This window comes from Myotis davidii, unplaced genomic scaffold (genome assembly GCF_000327345.1).
Source record: "Myotis davidii unplaced genomic scaffold, ASM32734v1 scaffold1334, whole genome shotgun sequence".
Classification (NCBI taxonomy): domain Eukaryota; kingdom Metazoa; phylum Chordata; class Mammalia; order Chiroptera; family Vespertilionidae; genus Myotis; species Myotis davidii.
The window spans coordinates 447476-454522 of record NW_006285046.1 but is presented as its reverse complement, the minus strand read 5'-3'; the positions used below and the strand labels follow the sequence as shown (position 1 = coordinate 454522).

At 51.8% G+C, this 7047-nt stretch overlaps 3 long non-coding RNA genes across 3 annotated transcripts in view; 2 read left to right on the top strand and 1 right to left on the bottom strand.

Annotated features, from left to right (window-relative positions):
• Positions 1–850: 850 nt before the first annotated feature.
• Positions 851–7047, bottom strand: part of LOC107181788 — an 11314-nt gene continuing 5117 nt past the window's right edge. Inside the window, exons 2-4 of the long non-coding RNA XR_001512495.1 lie at positions 5828–5830; positions 2679–2685; positions 851–1006 (exon numbers count right to left, since the gene is read on the bottom strand). This is a non-coding gene — a long non-coding RNA (uncharacterized LOC107181788). The remainder of the gene's footprint in view (positions 1007–2678; positions 2686–5827; positions 5831–7047) is intronic.
• LOC102774050 overlaps positions 953–7047 on the top strand; it is a 12389-nt gene continuing 6294 nt past the window's right edge. Inside the window, exon 1 of the long non-coding RNA XR_435245.2 lies at positions 953–1015. This is a non-coding gene — a long non-coding RNA (uncharacterized LOC102774050). The remainder of the gene's footprint in view (positions 1016–7047) is intronic.
• Positions 3791–4675, top strand: LOC102774239. The gene is made up of 2 exons (XR_435246.1): positions 3791–4096; positions 4340–4675. It is a non-coding gene; the product is annotated as an uncharacterized LOC102774239 (long non-coding RNA).

Sequence of the window (7047 nt, the reverse complement as noted above, 5' to 3'; positions counted from 1 at the left end):
ATCCATTTTAAAAAATAGTTAAGTGTCATATTGTGTTAATCAGATATCTGATTATTTAAAAAAACAAAAACAAGAGCGACAAACATCTTCTCAATCCTAGGAAATAAAGTTTTGCTAGCCTGTATTTTTGTTTGTGAGAATAAACAAGTAATCTTTTCTGTCAAATTCTTTTAGGCAGCTGCCATTTAGGCCCACAGGACTTACAGCTCCCCTGGGGGCCACCATCCTGGGCTCTGTCTTACCCCTCCCCATCCTCTGAATTAGCCAATCACACAATAATGGGAAGCGAAGGTCTGAGCCCTGACCAATCAAGTCAGAGTTCAGAGTGAGGGGCAGGGCAGACCCCCGTGTCCGGAAATAAAACCTTTCAGATGTGCTTTGCCCATGATTTCCAGCTGGAGGAGCACCCTTGTGCACAGGGGTAAATGGCCTTGCCGGTCCGGTTTCGAGTGTTTATTTCATTCCTGTTACATTTCTGAGAGCGTTTCTAACACTGTGAGCTCCCAGAGGAAGGGCCTTTGCCAAAAACGTTGTCTTCGGGGATTATGAGTGCGGGATGGGGGCTGCAGTCTGTGGGGTGGGGACTGGACACAAGGACTGGACCTGAACCTCTGTTTACACAACAGGCTCAGGGTCCTCTTCAAATGACTCAGAATTATGGAATCTTTGGCCTCAGTCCCCACCACCCCCTGGCACTGCCCCTACTGTCTGGGGCTTCAACTATATTTCTCCTCTAGCAGCCATGAGGCAAGCTTGCCCAGGCATTGATTTTCTCCTCTGTCCCTCACCCTCAGTTGTCCCTAGTTGACTCCCAAAAAGCTATGTGGTAACTGCTGTTTCTTCAGAGCAAGTGAAAGGAAAACAAAATGACTGAATCATAATCACCTCAGAAAAAAAGGCACATGATTTCAGGGAAACCACTGGGTACATACCGGGGAAGAACAGGAAACAAAGTCCCAAGTCTATTTCTGGGTCAGACCAGTAGAGCAGGAGGATCGAGGTTGGTCTCCTCAAGGTAAGATCCGGGGGACAGGCTGGGGACTAAGGTAGGAGAGCTGCCTCACCAAGATGTGGGAGTCCAGCAGGGGGTTGGAACAGGGCAGCAGGCTCAGCCTCAGGGAATGGGGCCCTCAGCCAAGGGGGGCCTAGATACAGCAGGGACATGATTTGCAGGCAGGAATCAGATCTGCCTTCTAGAAGGGGCACCTGAGGACAAAGGGTGAGAGCCAGGGTTAGCAGACACCCTGGCCTTGGAATGTGTGGGGGAGCTGGGCAGGGAGTGTCAGTGGGTCAAGGACCCAAGCTCTTCCTTTCTCTGTACCCAGTGGGGCCACCCTTCACCCCACTATCACCTGTCAGGTGACCACACACTCAGGCCCTCCCCAGATTGCTGGGCTGCCTTGCAAGGGGAGGACAGCAGCACGTGCAGGGGTGGGCACGCCTTTTGAGGGGCGGAATGGGAAGGGGTGGGGGGCTTAGTGTACTCGGCGCACGCTGATTGGTGGCTTACTGCGTTGTCCATATAGGACAAGGGCTTAGGGTATTTGGCAGGTGTGGACTGGTGGTCCAATGTATAGTCCATATAAGGTACCTGGTTAGTCACTCAGGTAATTCTGGGCTGCAGGTTACGTCCTACCCCGCCCACCAGTTGGGGGAAGGGAGGATCTATCAGGTCCTGCTGGGAGCAGTGAGCTGGGGAAGGAGGGGTGTCAGGAGTTCTGAGCAGCCAAAGGAAATAGGCTGGTGGACAGGGAAGTGGGAGGGGCTGCTGGTGAGTAACCCCATGTGACCCGGGGAGCAGAGGAGAGGGGCCCAGGGCCCAGTAGCCAAGCCTGGGTTTTCTAGGTGGGGGTGGGGGGGCACAGCTGGAGGGGCTGAAGAGGATGGGCAGGAGGTGGGCAAAGCCTGGGCTGCTGGCCACAGGAGCTCCCTCAAAAAACAGTTTCCCAAGGTGGGTGAGGAGACAGTGTAGGAAAGGCTCACCTGTCGGAATTCAAATAACGGACTCAGACACAGAAGTCTGGCGAAAAGGAGACTTTTAAAACTTTCTCGAGAGGGGGATGTCCATTGGTGCAGGCTCACCTGAACTAGCTGGCACAGGCAGTATCTATCCTCTTGTGTGAAAGTCCCTCCTCCAGTTCCTCTTTGGCTGAGTATATGGAGTTTACATTCTATCCCATAGGTCGCCTAGGTCTTATTGTCTCCTATTGGTTTTTCGTTTTTTTAAATTGGCTGAGGCCTTTTCTAGTTGTCTCCACCTCCTTTTGTCTACAGAATCTTCCTGGAAAATGTGCTACCAGCCAGGTGCACAGCTCTCATAATCTCTCCCCACCTCCCCGCTCCCCCCACATATCCTGCTTGCTCTGCGGAAATTCAGTAGCTGAATACAGGCTGTTTCTTTTCTATGAAGATGAAAAGATGCATCTCCTACAATGGGAAGCCCCACCCAGACTGGGGAGCCTAGAGGCAATGGGGAAAGGGTAGGGGCAGTAGGTGATCTCTCCCCCAGGCTGGAGAGGACACTCCTGAGACCAAGGCACAGCCAGGCCCTGGTACTCCACAGACAACCCCTCACCCTCCCACCCCCAGAGAATGGGCCTGGCTCCATGGCCATTAACCCTCAGGTCTCTTGTTGTCCAGGTGATCTCCTCAGGGCAGGATCCCTGTGAGGTTGGGACCTGCTTCCTTGGAGGAGGAGATCCCAGAGGCCCTAGGGGGTTTGGAGTGTGTGGGAAGGTGACTTGGGGTGTGCTCCCCACAGGTGTGAGCTCTGATTCCTTGAGAAGATGCCTAAAAAAGAAAAGCAAGAATATAATTCCTTGGTCGGGATCGTTATGGTGAGATTCAGCCAGGCCCGGCAATGCCCAGCCACCAGTTCCTGGGACAAAAACAGGACTCTGGTCATTTCCCCCACTGACAGGGTGCACCCAGGACAACTAAGGGCCCATAAGGGGGCCCACTGCTTCCCTCTGGGCTAAGACCCCAGGACCAAGGGATGGGGCATCTCAAGTGACAGGCCAGGAGTTCTCAGAGGACCCAGGTCATAGGGGCAGAAACAGAATATTGGGGACCAACTGAAATTGTAAGAAACATTAATCATGCTCTGTTAACTGTGATTGTTTTGTTCTGATGAAAGAAGGCACATTCTGACCTGGCTGGCAGCTCACCTGGAAATGCAGTCCATCATCCCCACCAGGGAGCTGCCTGTCATCATGGAAAGATTAACAATCTAGTTGTAGAAACCAGAGCCTGGAGCCCTTCCCATATCCCCAGCCCTTTGAAGACCCCCAGCCTTTGCAGATGCTCAGGCCTTTGCAAATCTCCAGCCTGTATGACCTGTAAACTGCCCATTTGGCATACCCTTGCCTACTTCCCCATGTAGTCTTTGTCCTTCTACCCAATATAAGCAGCGGGCTTACGGTGGGTGCAGAGCAGATGTTTGTGGATGACCTGCTGCTCACCAACACTGCCAGCAGTATTGGAATAAACGCTCTGCTGAATTGGCTCAAGGAGTAACAGGCAGCACGGACTCAATGATTGTCCGGTTACACAGGGACCCCCCAGCCTCCATCCCCAGTTGGGGAGAGTCAGAAGGGCCACATCCCCCAGAGCCTGCAGGACCCTCTACAGTGTGCCCAGCTCACCCTGTGAGCAGCGCCACTGGCCACTTGCTTTCTCCCTCCAGCCCAGGGGGTGGAGAGTGCCATCCCCATGACCTATGAGGTGGCAGCACCCAGAGGGCCAAGGGCCGTTCTTAGGCCCCCAGTTGCTCACTACAGAGGGTGAGCAGAGCCAGCATCTGCCTTGAAGCCCATTCTTCCCACTCAGCTCAGTGGACGGGGCCATCTTGAGTGTTCCTCTTCCCTCTGGTTCCACCCACCCTGTCAGCCGGGACCCTGAGCCCCATAGTCCCCTCATTGTCTCTATCCTGTGGGGCGAGCGGGGGTCACAGGTCACCCTTCCCCTTTCTTCCTCCACATAGGGAGCAATCACTGTGAATTGCCTAGCATGGGCAACAGGGCCTGGTGCAATTGTGCTAGCCGTGGGCTCCGTGGCAGTAGGACTCACAGGAATGGGCTTCCTCTGGTGGAATAAGGTCAGCGTAAGCCTGGGATTAGCATCTGGGGAGGTCTGGGGCTGCCTGGGGGTGGGGGTGGGGGCTCTATATGAGTAAGAGGGAGGGCTGGGGATCGTTTGAAGGAGGCACAGTTCAGATCTGAGAAGGTAGTGGGGCCCTCCATTGGCCTGGAGGTCTGGCAGCCCCTTCAAACTGACTGCCCATACCCTCCTCCCATTGTCAGTTCCGGGCCCTGTCTGACACGCCCACCTTCTTTTGCAGGACAAGCAATACAAGATGCAGGAAAGGCAGTCCTCGGGTTACCTACATCATGTCCTGGTTACGACAGGAATTGTTACCTTTCTTTTCATTTTCTTTTACTGTTTCACTTCATTTCTGACTGGCGACAACAATGGCGTTATGTCAAGCTATAGAAACTGATCTCCCAGGTTACCCGAGGACCTACTCTATTATTGACAGGAATCCTTTCCAATCCCCTGGCCAAAAGCAGAAGGCTCCACCTTCTTGGGGAATGTGTGAAGCAACATGCTATACACAGCTTATATTTTGAGTATAAACAAGTCAACTTTTGAGCAAAATCAAAATTAATTAAATACACATTGATTGAGTGCATACTGTGTGCCTGACTCTTCCAGAACCAGACTCTTTATCCCAGGATTCTGGGTCCTTTGAGACCCAGCCCTGGGGCCTCCCCACACCCAATCAGCCCCCACCTCACCCTCCCCCAGGGCTGCCTGACCTGATTCATCCTTCAGACCCAGGGCCGCTGACTGTTCTGGGGCCTCCTCAGGGCCCGAAAGGGGAAAGTCACCTCTGTTTCTCCTCTACAACACTCACAGTCCAGACCAGCTGTGGGATTTCCCCACCAAGCTGTTTCCAGTCTCTGTGGACACCACTTTGTTTCCTCTGATTCAACTCAATTCTGACACCAACAGGAGTTATTGAAGACCCCACAGGTTAAGGGTTCAGTCCCACCAATCTGCCCCAACTTCAGATGCCAATCCCAGATAATGGGTCCCAGGTTACCCACAAATTTCTTTCCAGGGATTCCCACAACTTCTCCTTGGGTTCAATAATGTGCTAAACTGGCAGTCGGACAGCCCTCTCACAAACCAGGACCGCAGCCTCCTAACTGCTTACCTGCCTGCCTCATCGCCCCTAACTGCCCCCTCAGCCAGCCTGATCACCCCTAACTGCCTCTGCCTATCGGCCAGGTTATCCCCAACTGCCCATCCCCAGCCAGCCTAGTCACCCTCAACTGTCCCCGCACCAGCCTGGTTGTCCCCAACTGCCCTCCTGATGGCCTGACCGCCCCACCCAGCCTGCTGTTCAGTTTCCATCCCGTTGTTTCTGTCGTGACAGCCCCTAGCTTTTTATATATTAGGATATTCGGGGGCAGGGGGCCTGTTGAAAAGTAAAAGACCAATCAGTCAAAATCCCATCACTTAAAAATTATAAAATATGAAGTGGCATTCCCCTCCACTGGCCAGACCCTTCAGCCCCGCACTGCAGAGCCCCCAGAGGCACAGCGGGAGCTGCTCACTGGAGGGGCCACAGAGCACCATGCAGGCTGAAGGTGAAAGGACTTTTTACGGGTACAATAGGCAGGTTTAGGAAGTTTTAGGAATTAGGGGTTCCATGGGGAGAACCACAAGGCTGCAAAGCTGGGAGCTGCCCAAAGGTATACATTCACAGAATAAGGGAGCAGCCAGGAGGTGTGCATTTACAGAGTACAGGGAAGGAAGCCACTCACTCAGAGAAGGAAGAGGAGGCCAAAGGGAATAGAAAAACACAAGGGAGAGAAGAGGGGAACCCCACGTGGGGTTTGAGCTCTGAAGCTGCTATTAGTGACCAATCAGAGGGGATATCAGGACACAAGGACCTGCAGCCTTTATAAACCTTAGAGAAAGGGACTTAGTGGGACTCCCTCCCCCTCCCCACGTGGGAGTCGTGCTTGTTTATGAATAAATTTCCACCTTTTCCACCTTTTGTCTGTGGCTTCATTCTTTGAATCCACCTGGACAAGAACCCAGGAAGCTACCTTTGCATCCTGCCCAGTTCGAAATTCGAGTTTCAAAAGTGCAACAGAAACATTTGTGGATGAAATGGGCCACATGCTAATCTGACAAGCTCAGGGGAGGCCTGCATGCTGGTTTTGCAGACTCAGAGACCTAAAGTAGCCACAAAGGATGGCCTGAAATTAAACTTTAACTAAAAGCAATTATGGTGGGTAGTTATATCCTAGGCAGGTATCCTCACTGACAAAGTCAACCTTTACCTTAACCGAGCCCATCTGTTTCTTTGCATCTGTAAAAACATACCCTTGAAATGTCTGGGTAACTTGTAACTTCCCTTTTTCTGGACCCCTTGGAGCACAACCTAATGTGTCAGGACAGACACCACAAACTCCTTCATTGTTATCATGTTAATTGATCCTGCACCCACCTAAGTATGTGTCTATCATTTTAATTTTTATCCAATCCCAGGGGTTTCCCCCATCCCCCGCTTTGCTTTTTCCCATCCATTGGTCTATCACCAATGGATTTCATGTAACTCACCTACGTCTCTTCCTTGGATTGCAATGTATAAATACAGATGTAACCCGCCATTCTCCGGAGCATTATCTCAATCCCTTGAGGTTCTGCTTCCCGGCAATTGTAGAGTTTGGCTCAAATTAACTCACAAAAATTCTTTACGGGTTTGAATGTTTTTATGTTAACACATTCATGGACATATACTGTTGGCACAATTTCATAATATAAAAAAAGTAGAAAAAACTAAATGCCCATCTACAGGGTATTAGTTCAATTAACTGAAATAATCATGCATTAGAACAGGAACTCTGTATACTCGTGGTTCTCAAGGCACACGTCAGGCAGGCTGCATGCTCAGCAAGGTTAGGTAGGTAGGCAGATGCAGACACAGGGATGGTGGGTGCTTGGTGGGGGTGGTGGGGGGGGAGGTGGCAG